We start from the raw sequence: 20,299 nt of genomic DNA, 5'->3' as shown, positions 1-20,299 counted from the left end.
ATGAATGGACAAGACAAGAATGGTGAATACTATTAGAATGTGATTTTACACTGAAGAAATCACAAGCTCTGTTGCAATTTGACTAGCAATTTGGTTTTAGTATCATCAGTTCTTACACCTCTAATATAACTGGGGGAAAAAGTTGTAAATTTAAACACATTCAGAAAGCTTCTGTTGGTAAACTTTGAGAGCTTTTCTGAATTATTGATGAAGGTGATAAAGATAAGCACACTTGGCTTACCCTTCTCACTTCTAATTATAATATGTTCTCAATTTATTTATTTTTGTAGTTTAGTATCTAGTTTTGCATCAAGCACAAGATCACATAAATAATGTGAACTACTTAATTTAAATACGAAATTCAACTTTCAGCTTTAAACTACTGGGGAAGGGTATACTGCCTCAGTTTATATTCATGAAAGAACTAACTGAAAAACACAGAAGCCTATTTTTTGGGCTTTTGAAATCAAAATGATCAATTAAAATTTGCAAAGTAGCAGTCATATCTAGTAAAATAGTTGAAGACAATAACCAAATTCTAGATTTCTTAGAACATTGGTGACTTAAGAAAGATGAATTATCGAGAGATTTTGTCACCAATTTTAATGAAATATTAAAATGTGATGAGGTCTGAAATCTATACCTACCAAGCATTAAGTTGAGACTGCTACCTTCCTAAATCCAGAGATTTCAGGATACAAAGTAAAATATGGAACAATAAACACTGATTCAGATGAATGTATGAAAAGACTCAAATATAAAATGAACAATATATTTTCATTGAAACCAAAGCAAAGTTAAATATATCCAAAACCAAACTTGACTACAAAACATAAATCAGTTTCAAGTAAGCACTAGAGCAAGTAAAATTGGTTACAGTGTTGTCTTTTATTTGCATTGAATCCATTTAACTTGAATCTTCTTTCACATTATCCAATCATTGATTGCTGATGCGGCAAGAAATGAGAAACACTAGTGGCCAGTGCCACATGCGTGACAAAAAAGAGCCCATAAGTTGTTGCTGCAGCACAACTTGTGTCTTGGCAACTTCATTGCCCACCCATCTTTGATTTTCTGGTTTTGAACTATTGAAATCATTATCCAATTTTGTTTTTCTACAAGGATCCAAGAATCGAATATCCTCCATGTAACTTTCCTGTTTCAATACATGCAGTCCAGTTTTTATGAAGGTTGGGGCAAAAGTAAAACGATCTTCACATGAAATCTCTGCATGGTTTCATTCATTTTCTAAAAGTGTTTCATCTAAATTATCTGTTACTTTATCATCCTGCGGATCAAAAAGAACTGAACAATCACTTCCCAAGTCCATAGAGTAAAACAAATTTGCATTACCATTGATGATCATGTTGGTTATAATGCTGGGTCTAGATGTCCAACCTCTTGATGAGGAAAACTCAGCGACCTGTTCAATAACATGACAAATAGCAATGGCTGGGAGTTTATTATGAAACCAGAAAGAAATTGGAAATTCCGATGTTTGGAACTCAAACCACTCTGGAATCTTGGCTCTTGGTAGCAAATAGCAGGTTCTTCCAGCCTCATGCAGTTCCTGTGCGTCATAAATGCATTGTTAAGTTTAGCAATATTAAATACACTATCAATGACCAAATCAAATGCATAAAAAACAATACCTGATTGAGTAACATGCTTCTACATGAGGAAGTCAAGGATAGGCATTCTCTTGCAAAGAAATGTTTCAAGTTTGGAGGAATCCCTCTAATTTCTCGAAGATGCTCACAATAATTCAAGTTAAGTGTTCATAGAAAGCGGCATTCTTTGATGCATTCGGGAACAACTTTGAAATTATTCCGATAGGTTTAACTCCATTACATTAGCAAAGCATGGGAGAGCTATTGGAAAAAAATCATCTGACAGGTTGCAGTTTCTGAGATCAAGATATTGAACTTTTGAAGATGTGGTTGAGCTCACATTCTCTGCACCATCATCCTCTTTACGGAATAGACACCCTTCCCATCCCACACCTATGACATTGATCAGTTCCGGGCTTTCTCACATCAGGCAAATGTTCGAAAGGAAAATGCCATTACAACCATTTTTCTGGTTACGAGGGAAACACATAAAGTATGAAGCCGAGTAAGATTTCGTAATGAAGATGGAAATTTTTTTACCGGAGTTTCTCTCAAATCAAGGTCTGTTATGTTTTCCATCTTTCCTAATATTTCAGGAAAACTCTCAAGACTGTGACAATACCCAAGTTTGAGTTGCTCAAGAGAGGTCAACTTGATGGGGGTAAAATACTTAAGCCTGAGGCAACCTTCTGCGTCTAAGATTCTAAGTTTTTTCAAGAGCCCAACTGACTGGTGAATTGCAAATAAATTATAACACTCCATAAATGACAAATTTTCCAAATGTGGAATACAAGATACATCAGGCATCTGTGTTAAATGTTGAGAGGAGTCAAAACTTAAACTTGTCAGATTCACAAACTTCTGTAAGTGAAAAAAAAAGAAGCAAGTAAATATAGTAATAAACTATAAGAGAATTTATTAACATAAATCATAAAAATAAAACAAATGAATAGCCTTAAAGCGAACTTATTACGATACAAAATCAAGGAAATGAACTCAATACACTTGCCTTTTTAACATGGCAGCCAACTCACGTGAAGTAATCCCACAGTTGGGTAACTTGAATATAGCAAGCTACTCCATTTGAAAATCATATGGAAAATAATGTGAAGGATATCTCCACCATTCCAATACTCTTAAACTGTTAGGAAAGTGTTTTGGACCTTTGGAGAAATATCCACTTCTGATAACAAGTGTTTTGAGATTTTTCATCTTCTTGAGGGCATCTCCACCCCACACTATTTCTACTTCTTCGAATGAGGAGAAATTCATGCATATGATTTCAATCTGACTAGTCCCCTTTTAACCAAAAAATCACCAACCAATCAGAATAAATCCATAAAAATTAGGGTTTCAACGTGCATATTTAAAGAAATGTACAAAATTATAAAACAAAAGAAAATTGTGACATGAGCATATAACAATCAAAAGAGATAATTCAAGGTTGAAGATGAAAAACGAAACCATCCACATGTATCAGTCTTATTCACCTTGTTCTCTTCTAAAACTTGAACTATATCTGTAAGGAGCCATAACCTACTACGTTTCCCAGACTCTTGGGGAGATTCTTTCCGGACAATTTATTTACCCATGTCCTCTATCAAGTCATGTAGTGTAACATAGCCATCCAAACTAATATTTATGAGAGATTTTTCAACCAAGACTCCAATATGATGTTTCATGCAATGGCCATGATGAACATGAAGTATATCTTGGACCTCTGCCAAATCATATTTTTTTGAAACAACAAGCAATGTCAAGAAAAACAGCATCATCTAGAATCAAAAGAACCTTCTTTTGTTGGAGCCTATGCTATATTATGGAAATTCCTTGTTTCACACCTATTAACTTATCCTCTCCAGCTGTTTCAGAAAGAATGTTTCTTTAGAGATGTTGTAACCCATGATTTTTGAGGTTTCTCTCACGTTTTCAAGGAAACACAAAGCTTCAAAATGGTCAACAAAGAATTATAAACTGCGGCAGCAAGTGTCGTTTTACCTACTCCACCAAGCCCATGGATCCCCAGCATGTGGGTGACATCATCAGATCCAACATCCAGAAGTTCTTTTACTTCACTACAAGAAAAATGACATATGCCTATGGAGGCTTTTACGTACACACATAAATTAGTGTAGGTAAAAGTCAAAAAATACTTATACCTACAGTTGTTTGTCATAGGTAAAATTTAAAAAATTGTACTTACTATTGTTTGGTGTAGGTAAAACTCAAAATAACTTCTACTTACAAATGCTTAGTGTTGGTAAAATTTCAAAAAACTTATACCTACAATTACTTGGTGTTGGTAAAATCCTATAAAACTTGTACCTACAGTCCATTGGTGTCAATACAAGAAAAATAACCTAAGCTTACGGACACCTTTTTCCTACAGACATGAATTAGTATAGGTAAATCTCAAGAATACTTTTACCTACAACTGACTAATGTAGGTAAAACTCAAACACTTGTACCAACCATTATTTGGTGTAGATAAATTCATTAAAACTAAAAAAAGACTTCTACCTACAACTATGTTGTGTAGGTAAAACTTCAAAAAACTTGTGTCTATGATTGATTAGTGTAGATAAAACTCAAAAGGATTATTACCTACAAGCACAGTATAGGCAAAAAAAAATCGCAAAGGACATTTAAATGATGTGATAATATTAGTATTTGTTTGATTAAAAAAATAGAAAGAAAGAAGCTTTTAAAAAAAGAAGATAGAAATAAAATAGTGAGAAAATATATAGATTTCTAAATTATTTAATACAAAATATTCAAAATATAAAATAAAAGTTTCTTCTGGTTTTTGAATAAGAAGTAGAAAAGAATATACATTTTCTCTTAGTTATCTCTTAGTTATATAACATAAGTTATTATTATTAAAAGATATACATTTTCTCAGCCCCATCTGCCTTCCCCTAATCTCACTTCCTACTCTTCACACATTTTCTCAGCTCTCTCCATCAATTCGCTCTTCGTGCTTCCAATGAATGAGTAAATCTACGATTCTCTGTTCATTCATTTCATAGAAATTCATGTTTAACTCTCTGTGTGCTCCTTGATCCATTTGAGTTCACTAATGGAATCGAAGAACGGAATTTTAGAATTAGGTCGATTCGTTTTTCCTTTCACTTCTATTATTGATTCGATTGTGCAATTGCAAAATGCAAAAACTCTTTGGTTTTTCTCGTGTTTTGACTTTTTCGACATTGTTGCTAATTACTTTTTTCGAAATTGCAAGGTTATGCGGTGAGGGAGTTTTCCAAACAGGGCATTAAGCCAGGGGAGTTGGCTATCATTTCCAAAGAACTGGTATAGTTCAAAGATTATTAAATTAAATACAGTTTTTTTTCTGCTTTTGCTTTTCACAATTTGTAATTGTCTGTTTCGCTATATGTTGATGATTCTATCATGCAGTATTTGATTTTGATTGCATTTGCAGATGTTGTCTATTTGTCTTGTTAACTGTTATAAGCAAGGTTATCATACTGCAATTCAAATCGTGAATTGTCAAGCTTGTTTTTAAAATCATAAATTGTATTAAATCCTTAAATTCATAGGAGGTACATGTGATAATTTTAAACTAGAAAAAGACCAAAGTTGGTAAATTGTAACTGAGTATGTGAACCCTATATTTTAGAAGATGGAAAGTAGAGCAATGGAATAGCCAAATACAATGTATAGAATGAGTGAGTGACCATGCGAAACTTTGTCTTTAGAAGAATGAAAATAAAACATCTGAAAAATCGGATATGGTGCGTTTAGCAGTGCCCCTTTAGCCCCTTTTTTAATCATTCAAGCTTTTCAAACTTTTCAATTTCTTTGATAAGAATGGTAAAAACAATGTAAAAAGAAAATTGAATTGTGCAATTCATATCAATGATATGAATAGTTGGGTAGTCAAATCACATCCAAATTGTGTTATTCGAATTGTGAATAGTAAGATTCTAATAATAATTATGGTTCAAAACACAATCTTGAATGGACATCTTATAAGAGCAGTAATTTTATGGCATATTGTGCTCCTCAACATTTGTCTCGGTGTCTCCCTAAGATTGTTCCCAAATTGACTGAGGTATAATATGAAGCAAACATTATTTTTCACTTCTAAATTCCTTTTAAGCTATAGATTGCATTACCTTAACCCATCTCAGTATTTGAAGGTTTTGACTGATACACATCCTAAAGTCCAGTCAGCTGGCCAAATGGCCCTTCTGTGACACCCTCTACCCCTCACATATATATTAATAAAGGAATAAAAATTCAAATATTAATTAAAAGTATTTTTAAAACATTTTTAAATACAAGCCTTTCAAATGGGTAAAAGGCTCACATTCACTTTTCTAACATCATCATAAAATTTTTCTAAATATATAATAAATTCACTTCGGCTCAAAGAAGGCCATCTAAGTTTCATACAATTAATATAGAACCTATATCCTAATGTCACATCCTATCAGAGCGTGGTGTTCCCGTGTCCTCTAGCATGAGGTTCTTCATAGTCATCCACCTATTCATCTGCTCCCCCGAACACAAAGTTCAAGATCATCACAGGATCCAAACACAAACAGCAAACCGGGAGTGAGTTATCACATTTCTAACTACTAGAGAGAAACCACAACATATAGTAGCCAAATACAATTTACTTAGCATATCTCACATTATTTCATCACTTTGTCATTCATCAATCACACTTTTCATCCATCAATCACACCTTTCAATCATCAATCACAATACACAGGAAACACACACTCCGATCAATACATAATAACACATCAATTTCATAATAAATAATTAGCAAGCGTATGCAACAGTTATGCTAAGACTCAAGCCTATATGCAATATGGTACCATGTCAGTGAAAAACCTCGTCGGGCGCCTAGGAGTACATGACAAGACAAACCACACAATAGTAAGTCAAGTCACTCTCACTAGGTAATATCATAGGGAGACCAGTCAGGGTCACAGTGTTTTGCGAGAATGCTCCAACCATATGGGATCAACATAGGCTTAAAGGAGCACTCAAACCGTGTGACCCCTAAGGCCTACACTCTGAAGAGTCCGTCAGGGTCTCTCCCTCCTGATTCAGGTCCAACCCATAAAACATTTTAGCACATAGACTATATCTATGAACTGTACAAAACACACGACTCCTCAATTGTTCTCAAAATAGTTTTAACTCGTCGCCCTAAAAGGGACTTAACATTAGCTCGTCGCCCTTAAAGGGACTTAGCATTAACTCGTTGCCCTTAAAGGGACTTAGCATTAACTCGTCGCCCTTAAAGGGACTTAACATTAACTCGTCGCCCAAAAAGGGACTTAACATTAACTCGTCGCCCTTAAAGGGACTTATAGTCGTGTGATTATACAATTCATAGTTCATACTCAATGCACACAATATCTCAATCACATACATACACAATTTATCACATACACTCGATCTCAATCACAATGGTATAATATCAAAATAGCATGTTATCACACCTCATGGATCATATACACTTTACTTATGAACTTTGCAATACACACATTTACTCAATTGTTTTCAAAATTATTTTAACTCGTCGGGTTCCCACAGTGGATCCCATCACAATACTCGTCGCCCTTAAAGGGTCTTACAATTATGTGATTGCACAGTTCATAGTTCACAACTCAATACATACATCTCATCTCAATACACATGTATTTCATCATCCGTCACATGTTCCATTTATCACATACGCACAGTTTGAATCATCATTTCATAACCTAAACATAACAATTTATACAAAAGATTTTATCACAACATGGGGTGTAAAACCTCTGAAATAGTTTCTCACAATTGTATCAAAATCAATTAATCAAAATTATGGGTTAAACACAAAGACATCAAGAGCACTCAAGTTTATCAATCAATTCTCATCAGGACATCAATTGGTACATAGAACACAATAATATTGTATTTATAATCATAAAGGAAAAGTTATAATTCAATAAACATCCCAAAATAAACCCAAATTTAGTTTTCTAAGGATCCCTACACATGTTCATTCTAACCCCCAATTGCGATAAACTCATCCCTTACCTCTGAGCGGACTCACGTGTCTTCAACCAGCGATAGTAACATCTCTAGTGGTTCCCTGAGATTCCTTCAGTTATTCCTCCGACTGCTTCGATAGAATTCTCAAACGTCAGAGAGACGGAGAAGAGATTGAAATCTTCACTACTGTCTTCATGCGATTCCTTTTTATCCCTCAATGAATATTATCTCAAAAATCCCAACGGTGGAAGTGTGAGCAATTGAATTTCGAACAAGATATCCAAATTTCATGAAAATCCAACGGTTAACGAAATCGGAATTGTAGTTTTACCGAGACAGTTTTAGGTTTCTGCGGGAAATTAAAATGCTACAATGCGAAGGGTTTTCCTCTAAGCTCAGATAAGATTTGGAAATTCCCAACGGTGTGAATGTTAAAAATTGGGTTGCAAACGTGGTACTTAAATTTCATGACGATCCAACGGTGAACGAGTCCGAGATCATTGTTTTCTTGAGACAGGTTTGGTGGGCTGCGGGAAAAAGAAAGGGTTTTGAGAGGAGAAGGGGAAAAACGAAAATGAGGCCAAAAAGAGGCATCTGACTTAACATAACTATTTATACCTAGGTTATTCAGCCTATTATTTGTTCTATATTTATTTATTTATTTATTTTATAAAAACAAACTCTATTTTATTTTCTATCAAACAAATAAATGAAATACCCTTTTTATTTTCTCTCAAATCATTATTTTAATTAATAATTATATCTCCTTATTTATTTATTTATAAAATCTCATCATTTTTCTAAAACTCTATTTATTTATAAATAACAATCCTTTTTAATCTAGATTACAAACATTGGGATGTTACACCTTCAACACGTTAGTCTTTACTTAGGAACTATTCTATCCATTTGATTCCTATTTCTGTGATTAATATTTTTAATTTTCATGTTTTTTCCAGGTTGGGAGTGTGATAAAGAGTCCAGAAATATCTGGTCTTATTCCTACTCTACTTAAGGGACTTTGTCATCCTAAAGAGCATACAAAATATTCCCTTAATATTCTTCTTCAAGTAAGGTTAATGACAATTACCTTGTTGATTTTGTTTAGTTTTATACTTAGTTACTCTTCTGTTTTTGCACATACACCTTCATAATGAGGGGTCCCATATCACTGACACATGGATTCAATGAAGTCTCTTGCTTTCTCTTCTCAACCAATATAATATAATCTGCTTCTAGAAATTAATACTGCACTTTAAACAATTTTGTCAATGCATAAAACAATTGAGATCCCATCCTGGATACCAAACAGGTCATAATATTACTAGGCTAGAAGAGTATGGAAAAATCCTATTTCCTTTTATCTATTGCTTTTCTTTTCAGGCTTTTAATACTATTTTCAGTTGTGGTATCACTTGCTAAACAATGGGCATTTGAAGAACCTTCTGTGGAGACAATAACTGGTGAAAATGTTTTGACATAGCCACATGTGGTGAGTCTGCTAGTGTTTATAGTTGCTTTTTACTTTTTTACTCATTAAGGTAAGATGCTGAATAACATGCTTTTTTTCTAGGTTATAATATGATTACTTTTTCTGTTTGAGTTGTAGTCTGAAGAAAGGTTTGGTAAACTTTTCCTACACTATGAGTATGAGTAGATGATGATCACAGTTTGTATATTTCACAATTCAGTGGGAAGCTTGGTTTGAATGTTTCTCTTTCTTTCATTTTTAGATTAGATTAGAAGGACATTATTTTTCCTATTCTTACAATATCCCAACTATACAGTTTTGGCTCAAGAAGTATTGAATTCTTGATTAAATTGTAGGAAGGTGAGTAGCAGTATTCAGTCTTGGAGGAATATCAGACATGCATGTGTCTGGAACTAGTATGACAAACAATTTGAAGTTTTTAAAATTGTTTGTGCTTTCCTATTGCTGTCTTTGGTGTTGTGGTCAAGAATCTTTGTCACCCTAGGTGCACCTTTGTATCTCATTTGTTTTTTTTTTTGTCTAATTTTTTGGTTATAAAAATTTGAAATTCAAAGTACCGGTTGAAATGGACTGTAGCCAGACTGATATTGAAATCCAAATGAATGTAATCAAATCAACATGCATAAGTAGCAATCTTTCTCGTATTGCCAAATGGACTGGAAAAAAAAACATTCAATGAATCGAAGGCTTGAGGAGGACCACAGGCAATGCCTAAAGGAAATTGCAGTATTTTGGTGCAAATGTTTGAAGAAGAATTTCTAAATTTTCAAGTATAATTCCTTTAACTGGTTTGCACTATTAAATAATACATTATTTTTTCATCTTTATAATATGTGGCTGGAGTTTTGCTTAGCTTTGCACTATATTGATAGGTAAAGTTAGAATATGTAAATTAGGGAGCTTGCAGAATCTCTCGTTGGCTAGAAATAACTTCTCCGGACCAATTCCTGACTCTATTTCAGAAATGGCCTCTATCAAGTCCCTCAACTTGACTTGCATGGGAATATGCTTGAAGGTAATTTGGATTAATAAATTACTCTAGAACCTCAAAGGTTAGTTAATTCACAATTTTTTTTAAAAAAATTATAATTACCAAAATTTTATGATATCATCGATGTTTATATTTTTATTTTATATATATATATATATAAAAATTATTACGTTACTTAAAATTATTTATGAAAAATAAATTTAATTAAATATAATATTCAGTAACTATTTAAGTATATATAAATATAATTATCAACTTTTATAACAGAAATGTGAAGGCAAGTTTTTTTTTTTAATTGTCAATTTAATCTCTAGCTAAAAGTGTACGACAATTTTAAGTTAGTCCCTGGATATTAATCATTCAAAAAAAAAACTGTAAGTAATTTTTGTCTTTTATATTTCTCCTTTTTTTTAGATAGGTCCTTGCATATTATTATTAAAATACAATTTGATATCTGTGTGTTGTGGTTAAAAAGCAATTTAGTCATTATAACCCGGGAGTGCATAAGCGTTTGCAGAATGGATTGAATCCATTTTGAAAAGAAAAATGATTTGATCCAATTATTTTGATTTTATTGATTTATCATTCAATAGATTTAGTTTAAAATTTTAATATGATATAATCCGATTAGATCCAATTTAAAACGAATTATACCAGTTTTTATATTTTATTATTACTTTTATTTTTTTAAAATAAGATTAAATAAAAAAAAAACAAGATATATATATATATATATATATATATATATATATATATATATATATATATATATATATATATATATATATAATAAAAAATGTAAAATATTAAATATTTCATTCATATGTCACTATATAACTAATAACAATATATTTATCCCTTTGAACACAAATAAGTAGTAAAACAATTATTTAACTAAATGTATTTTTTATAAATATATATAAGTTATATGATAATTTTATAAGTATATAAGAAATAAAAATAAAATAAAATAATTATATATATATATATATATATATATATATATATATATATATATATATATATATATATATATATATATATATATATATATATATATATATTAGTTTAGCTAAAATGATAGTAATGCAAACACCTTTGGGAGAGGGTGTTTAGCTAACATATATTCAATATGAAAAATTTTAAAAATCAATTTAAATTTTAAAATAATAAGCTATATGGCTGAGTAATTGTGTTTGCTTTGTTATACCATTTCAAAATGTAAGAGGAGTTTCTTGAATTTTGTTCATTGACTTTGTACTTCCATCTTAAATATTGATGCACAGAAGATGCATCCTCTGACAATGATGAGAAGAAAGGTCAATATTCTAAGTTCTGGAATGAGTTTGGTAAATCCATTATACTTGGTATCATTGAGGATGCCACCAACAGATAAATACTATTTACTTGGTATCTTCTATTACTATTTCAGTCAAATAGAACGGCATTGAGAGGAGAATAAACTTAATTTTCTTGCCATTGAGGAAAGAGATAGGACAGTTTTCATTCCCACTAGCCCAATGCTATACATGCTTTGCCAATATGACTAGTTGCAGTTAATTTTGGCATATTGTTAAGGAACAAGTTTTTCCACTCTCTCCCCCACAATATTCTCATGTACCTTTTATTCCTTTCTTTCTTTCTATTCTTTTAATTTTTTTTTTTGTCAAATATTTGATGTCTCTAATGTATATATGGTTTCTTCTTTTGCTTCTTGTTTTTGTCACTTGACATGTTATATCCTGAAATGGACACGTGGGTGTATTTGGACTTGAAGATCCCAATGGTTAGTTTTCTTCTCTTATGAATCTCCCTTAGTGCATCTTTTATACATTCTTTTTTGCAGTTTCCTTCAATCCATGATATATTGTCATCATCCTATAATCATTTCAGAAATTCTGGAAATTCAAAATGGTTGAAATAATACCGTAAATATATTGAGGTAGATCTCTATAAAGAAAATAAATGAACACATCATTGATTAAGAAGTTTCTTCTATTTGGTCGGCTTTCTTCCATAATATAATAAACTAAAGCATGTGGATGATAGTGAAATTGTTTTGGGCTGCAAATAAAAAAATTGTTCACTATATTAAACTGATTTTGTAGGCTGAGGGGCTTACGTTGTGTGCTCTTTCGAACGTTAAATATGTGCTCTTCCGAACGTTAAATACGTGTTCATCATTTATATAATAATTTGGGCCCTGGTTTGATTGTCACTTACTTAATTCTTTCTACTATATAGGCTTTGTTACCAAGGGTGATATAATTTGTTCACTTGCTTGAAAAATACTATTGTCTGTCATTCCTGATCAATGTTTCTAAGTTGATTTCTCTTTTAGGTAGTGATGAGCATCTTGAAATTAAGGAAGATTCTAGATCCTGAGCGCTTGAGTAGGGTGGAATCAATTTTTGGCAATCTTTCAGAAACCATTAAAATATATGGTCCTTGGTCTTCTGCATGGGTAGGAGAAGCTGGAGGGGCATACAACAGTGGTGGCAATCATGTTTCTAACAGATTTCTAAACAGCTTTTGGTGGGTAAAATTGGTTGTCCATTCCTTCCATCAGTTTTTGTTATTTTTTAATTTCTAAAGGATGGATTATGATTTTTTTTCTGTTATATTTAGCAAAACATGTTGCTAAATATAAAATTGGTTCTTTTTTAAATTGGTTGTGATTTATTGTAAGTTTTGAAATTTAAATGGCTCAGGTACTTAGATCAACTTGGAATAGCATCCTGCTACAGCACTAAAGTCTATTGCAGGCAGACTTTAATTGGAGGGAACTATGGCCTTCTCAATGCCACCACCTTTGCTCCCAATCCTGACTACTACAGGTAAGTACTAATTGAAAATTGCAACAAACAAAAAGAGAATACTTTTTTTTTCCTTGAAGGTTACTTGAAGATTTCTGGTGATTATTACATCATGTTTGAACATATCTAATCCTAGGTTCTGGCCTTGTTTCTAAACAGTGCAGTTTTGTGGCATCGGTTAATGGGAAATAAGGTTTTTGCGGTCTCAAGTGATGTTCATATTAAAGACTTTTACCTACAGTTAGAAAATATAAGTAGAAGTTAATAACTTTTACCCACAGTTGAAGGTGATAGATACATATTAAAGACTTTTACATACAGTTAGAAAATGTAAGTAGAAGTTAATGACTTTTACCTACACACTATATATAGTAGGTAAAACCTATAGTGACAGACAATTAGTCGTCATTATACACCCCTCAAAGTTGGCAGAAGAAACGTCCGTAGGACAAAGTCTATCATACATTTACCTATAGATTTTTTATTTATAGTGATAGTTTTTGTCCGTAAGTATAGGTCATTTTTCTTGTAGTGAGCTTCTTGCATATGTGACTCAAGTCCAACTGGATAATCCGCAACATGTAAAGGAGCACGATTAATCTTCTTAGAGACTAACTCAATAATCCTCTTAATAAACTTATATTCGTATTCTTCCCTATTCAATCAGAGAAATCTGTGAAAAGTCAAACAAAACTAGTCATCCTCCATATCTTGATATGTATGTATTCTATTCAAGGTAATAAACTTTATTCATCCCTTTAAATTTCAACATTATGTTTAATTATTAATCTTGTCTCTATATTGGTCTACACCTTTATGTTTTGACCATATACGCAAGAAAATGTATGCTTTAGCTCCTAGACAAGCATATTTAAGTCTCCCTCCAGTCCTTCTTCTAAAAAGGACCGGATGATATATATTTTGGTCCCTGCAGGTTAGTTGTCTAAAACACTATAAATCTACTACAAATTTTTTGTGGCTGTGTAAAATAACCAGGTTTTTGTGGCAGTCATCACAATAGTACTGTCAGCCACGTTAGTAACTGTCTTAATCGCTAGACCAAAATGCAAAAAATTTGCTCATTCAGAAACTAAAAGTTACAATTTTTTATGTATTGGGTCAAAACAGTAAAGTGCGGATAAGTATAGGAATCCAATTAATAATTAAACCTAACCATAAAATACATTTAGAGAAGTGAAAATTAATGAATTAAGATGAAACAAGTTAAAGATTGGCAACGAAGGGTACCCATGTTTGAAATGGCAACCAGACAAGTTAGCTACTTAGTGTAGAGCCATCTTCCATGTCTCCAGCTTCACCAGGTTACTGTTGAAATATAAACTTGATTTGGGCCTAAATTAATTATTTGGTTCCTTGAACTTAGTTATTTTGGGCTTAAGTAATTATGGGTCATGTTTCTAGGGAATTCTTGTAGTGTTTGGAGTGTCTAGATATTTCTTATGGTTGTAATATTCTCTAGAATACTCTTTGGATCTCTAGAGTTGAGAACTCTCTAGAATTAGTGTGTCTAGAGTTCTCCTTAGAGTAGTATAAATAGAGATGTAATCCTACACATTTGTATCAAGCAAAAATACAAAGTTCTCTCCTCCATAAAGAATTCTCCTTCCTATCAAGTTTCTATTCAAAGTCTCCAATATTCCTAAACACTTTTCCTAAACATAAAAAGCCTTATTTCCAACAAAGTGGTATCAGAGCTTCAAGATCCTCAAAAGATGGCGAATGGAGGTTTTCCTTTCCAAATGCCGATGCTCATAAAGAACAACTATGATAATTGGAGTATCAAGATGAAGGCGCTACTAGGAGCTCAATATGTGTGGGATATCATAGAGAATGGCTTCGAGGAGCAAGATGAAGCCTCGCTAAGCCAAGGTGTAAAGGAGACGTTGAAGGAGTCAAGAAAGAGAGACAAGAAAGCTCTCTTTCTCATTTATCAATCGGTGGATGAAGATACATTTGAGAAGATATCCAACGCAACGACGACCAAAGAAGCATGGGATAAGCTTCAAACTTGCAACAAAGGAGTTGAGCAGGTAAAAAAGATTCGTCTTCAAACTCTTAGAGGTGACTTTGAGCGTTTGTTTATGGAGGAGTCCGAGTCAATTTCTGATTATTTTTCTCGAGTATTGGCCGTAGTCAATCAACTTAAAAGAAATGGTGAAGATGTTGATGAGGTGAAGGTCATGGAAAAAATACTTCGAACTTTAAATCCAAGTTTTGACTTCATTGTTACCAACATTGAAGAAAACAAGGATTTAAAGACCATGACTATTAAGCAACTCATGGGTTCCTTACAAGCATACGAAGAAAAACAAAAGAGAAAAATTAAACAAAAGGAGGCTACGGAGCAACTACTACAACTCAACATAAAGGAAGCAAACTATGCAAATTACAAGAGCCAAAGAGGACGAGGTCGTGGCCAAGATCGTGGACGTGGACGAGGACATGGAGGAGAAGGAAGAGGTGGTTACAACAACCACTCCAACAAATTCAACAATGGAGAAAGAAGTTGGAATCCACAAGTAACAAGTGGTCGTGGAAGAGGAAATTCATGGTCGAGGTATGACAAATCACAAATCAAGTGCTTCAATTGCAACAAGATTGGTCACTATGCATCCGAGTGTAGATTCTCGAAGAAGGTTGAAGAGAAAGCTAACTTTGTAGAAGAAAAAGGCGGAGAAGAAGAAACTTTGCTACTCGCGTGCCAAAACAAATTTGAAGAGAAAAGAAACAAGTGGTACCTCGACACCGGCGCAAGCAACCACATGTGCAGCGATCAAAGCATGTTCGTGGAGATCAATGAAGCGACAACTTGCGATGTCTCATTTGGAGACGACTCAAAGATACCAGTCAAAGGCAAAATTCTCATACGTTTGAAGAATGGGAGTCATCAATTCATATCCAATGTCTACTATGTGCCTAACATGAAGAATAATATTTTGAGCTTGGGACAATTATTAGAGAAAGGCTATGACATCCATTTGAAAGACATAGTCTTTTCTTAAGAGATAGTAGACATAACTTGATTGCTAAGGTGCCTATGTCAAAGAATAGAATGTTCCTCTTGAACATTCAAAATGATGTGGCAAAGTGTCTCAAGGCTTGCTATACCGACTCTTCGTGGCTATGGCATCTACGATTCGGGCACCTCAACTTCGACGGTCTAGAACGTTTAGCGAAGAAAGAGATGGTGAGAGGCTTGCCTAGCATCAACCACCCAGACCAACTTTGCGAAGGATGTCTAATTGGGAAGCAATTTCGTAAAAGTTTTCCAAAGGAATCAACAACAAGAGCAACAAAGCCGCTAGAGCTCATACACACCGATGTCTGTGGACCAATCAAAAACCCAATTCATTTGGTAAGAATAAGTACTTTCTCCTCTTTATTGATGATTATTCCAGAAAAACCTAGGTTTATTTCTTGAAGGAGAAATCAGAAGTGTTTGAAAACTTTAAGAAGTTCAAAGCCCTCGTGGAGAAAGAAAGTGGTCTTTCCATCAAGGCCATGAGATCTAATCAAGGAGGAGAGTTCACTTCAAATAAGTTCAACAAATATTGTGAAGACCATGGAATCCGTCGCCCACTGACAGTGCCAAGATCGCCACAACAAAATGGAGTAGCAGAGAGAAAGAACCGGACCATACTTAACATGGTGCGAAGCATGCTCAAAAGCAAGAAGATGCCGAAGGAGTTTTGGACTGAAGCAGTGGCATGTGCAGTTTACCTAACAAACCGTTCCCCAACAAGAAGCGTGCATGAGAAGACACCACAAGAAGCATGAAGTGGAAGGAAGCCCGGGATCTCTCACCTCAAAGTGTTTGGAAGCATTGCCTATACCCATTTTCCAGACGAAAAGAGGACAAAGCTCGATGATAAAAGTGAGAAGTACGTGTTTGTGGGTTACGACTCAAGATCCAAGGGATACAAGCTCTATAATCCAAATAGTAGAAAGATCGTCATAAGTCGCGACGTGGAGTTCGACGAAGAAGATTGTTGGGATTGGAGTGTTCAAGAAGATAAGTATGATTTCTTCCTTATTTTGAAGAAGATGATGAAATTGAACAACCAATCATAGAGGAACATATTACACCACCTGCCTCACCGACACCAAGGCTGGATGAAACAAGTTCAAGTGAGAGGACACCGCGACTAAGGAGCATTGAAGAGATTTATGAGGTAACCAAAAACCTAAACGACATTAACCTCTTTTGTCTTTTTGGTGATTGTGAGCCTCTAAGCTATCAAGAAGCAGTGAAAAACATAAAGTGGAAAGACGCCATGGACGAAGAAATCAAGTCAATCACGAAGAATGATACGTGGGAACTTACTACACTTCCACGAGGACACAAAGCAATCGGAGTAAGATGGGTGTACAAGGCAAAGAAGAATGCTAAAGGAGATGTGGAGAGATACAAAGAAAGATTGGTGCCTAAAGGCTATAGTCAAAGACAAGGAATTGACTATGATGAGGTATTTGCTCCTGTTGCTCGTCTTGAAACTATTAGATTGATCATTTCTTTGGCAGCCCAAAATAAATGGAAGATCTATCAAATGGATGTGAAGTCAGCCTTCTTGAATGGTTTTCTCAAAGAAGAAGTCTATATTGAGCAACCACTGGGCTATGAAGTAAAAGGGCAAGAAGAAAAAGTCTTGAAGTTGAAGAAGGCGTTGTACGGTCTCAAGTAAGCACCGAGAGCTTGGAATGTTCGAATCGACAAGTACTTTCAAGACAAGAACTTCATCAAGTGTCCATATGAGCATGCACTCTATATCAAAGCGCAAAGTGGAGATATTTTGATTGTGTGTTTGTATGTAGATGACTTGATCTTTACAGGGAACAATCCAAGCATGTTCGAAGAGTTCAAGAAAGATATGTCAAATGAATTTGAGATGACGGATATGGGGCTCATGGCATATTATCTCGGCATAGAAGTAAAACAAGAAGACAAAGGAATTTCCATCACCCAAGAAGGCTATGCCAAAGAAGTCCTTAAGAAGTTCAAGATGGATGACGCCAATCCAGTTGGCACCCTGATGGAATGTGGCAGCAAGTTGAGCAAGCATGAAAAAGGAGAGAATATGGATCCAACTCTTTACAAAAGTTTGTTTGGAAGTTTACGTTACTTGACATGTACAAGGCCGGATATTCTCTATGTTGTAGGAGTAGTAAGTCGCTACATGGAAGCTCCAACCACAACTCACTTCAAGGCGGCAAAGAGAATCCTTCGATACATCAAATGTACAACAAACTTTGGCTTGCACTATTACTCTTCTGACAATTATAACATTTGTTGGCTATAGTGATAGCGATTGGAGTGGAGACTTGGATGATAGAAAGAGCACTACTGGTTTTGTGTTCTTTATGGGAGATACATCTTTCACTTGGATGTTAAAGAAGCAACCAATAGTCAAACTATCAACTTGTGAAGCCGAGTATGTCGCTGCCACATCATGCGTTTTTCATGCAATTTGGCTAAGGAACTTGTTGGAAGAGTTAAAAATGCCACAAGAAGAACCTATGGAAATATGTGTTGACAATAAATCAGCACTCGCTTTGACAAAGAATCCAGTCTTTCATGAAAGAAGTAAGCACATCGACACCCGTTACCACTTCATAAGAGAATGCATTGAGAAGAAGGAGGTAAAGTTGAAGTATGTGATGTCTCAAGATCAAGCTGCCGACATTTTCACAAAGCCACTCAAGTTGGAAACTTTCGTGAAGCTAAGGAGTATGCTTGGAGTCACAAATCAAGTTTAAGGGGGGATGCTGAAATATAAACTTGATTTGGGCCTAAATTAATTATTTGGTTCCTTGGACTTAGTTATTTTGGGCTTAAGTAATTATAGGTCATGTTTCTAGAGAATTCTTGTAGTGTTTGGAGTGTCTAGATATTTCTTATGGTTGTAATATTCTCTAGAATACTCTATGGATCTCTAGAGTTGAGAATTCTCTAGAATTAGTGTGTCTAGAGTTCTCCTTAGAGTAGTATAAATAGAGATGTAATCCTACACATTTGTATCAAGCAAAAATACAAAGTTCTCTCCTCCATAAAGAATTCTCCTTCCTATCAAGTTTCTATTCAAAGTCTCCAATATTCCTAAACACTTTTCCTAAACATAAAAAGCCTTATTTCCAACAGTTACACTTGAAAGTCTCCTTATCAGCGTTGAACTTCTTTTCATGATTAGCCAATGACTCTCCATAACTACTTGCGTGGTTTCTCACATCAGAAGGATCAACCTTATAAAAAACTGGCAAAACCAATAGGCCCTTTCCCTTAATAAACTTAAGGATGTAATCAAGTTCGTTTAAGTAGAAGGAGGATGATGCATAGTTTTTAGAGAGCACGATGATGAATATTCTGGACTCTTCAATTTCCTTCTCAAGTCCTGAGGTGATTTGGTCCCCTCTAGGGATCTTCTTGTCATCCATGAAGGTGTGAATTCCCCTGTCAGAGAGAGCTTTATAGAGATTGCCGGTAAAACTGCGACGAGTATCTTCCCCTCGGAAGCTGAGGAACAAATCATTGCTGAATCTGTAACTAAAGGAAGATGAGGATGATTGCATAGCCATGAGAACTAAGAAGAAAGGTTACTATGATTCTAAGATTGCGAATGGAATCAGTGGAGTGTTGGGTTTCCAATGTCAGAACAAGAAGGTAATGTACCTCGTAGCTAGTGTTTTTCAGTGTGTTTAGTTTGACTGAAAAACTATAAATGTTGTTGTGATTGTGAACGTGGTAAGAGATGCAAGCTACTTTACGTTTTACTTAAAAGTACAGGTCTCTTTCTTTCCACTAGTATTTTATAACATTAAAATATTTTGCCCAACCAGTCAAATGATGTCTGGTTGGACTTAGGTGGGCGTATTCCTGTTTTCGATACAATGGCAACTTTTTATTGGATAAAATTTACAAAATTAAGAACTTATATCATTTTATAAAATCTGGGCTTTTTTTACTTGTACACTCTCCTCTACTTTTGTTTTTTTAATTATTCTTCCAAACTACCCTACCCATGTGTTTGCCTGGTACACGGTCTCTGGTTTTGGAGAACTTGACTATTTAAGTGGCATGACTAGCTAGGCTTCATCCCTTTTTCCTCCATTTTTTCAGTTGCTCATAAGGGTGTTTACGGGAGCCAATTATCCACGAATCTAAAGTGACTTAAATCAACTCAAACAATTTGCGTTGGATATGTTGGGAGTTACTATTAACCCCTAAAAAAATTTCTCATGGATAGGAACCTTTTTACCCCCAATTTCAAAAAATCCACCCCTCCCTCATATTGGCTATTCAAAGCGTGGGATCGATGCTCTGGATGACTCAGTAGCCAATAGATAGAAGCCAACTAGA

At 34.3% G+C, this 20,299-nt stretch overlaps 1 long non-coding RNA gene and 1 pseudogene across 1 annotated transcript; one reads left to right on the top strand and one right to left on the bottom strand.

The window, feature by feature from the left end:
- Positions 1-842: 842 nt before the first annotated feature.
- LOC114400488 lies at positions 843-19,536 on the bottom strand (annotated as a pseudogene).
- Positions 12,491-13,101, top strand: LOC114400490. Its single transcript, XR_003663969.1, has 3 exons — positions 12,491-12,646; positions 12,823-12,948; positions 13,087-13,101. It is a non-coding gene; the product is annotated as an uncharacterized LOC114400490 (long non-coding RNA).
- Positions 19,537-20,299: the final 763 nt, after the last annotated feature.

Source organism: Glycine soja, chromosome 19 (assembly GCF_004193775.1).
Source record: "Glycine soja cultivar W05 chromosome 19, ASM419377v2, whole genome shotgun sequence".
NCBI classification, from domain to species: domain Eukaryota; kingdom Viridiplantae; phylum Streptophyta; class Magnoliopsida; order Fabales; family Fabaceae; genus Glycine; species Glycine soja.
This window is presented reverse-complemented; position numbering and strand designations above follow the sequence as displayed.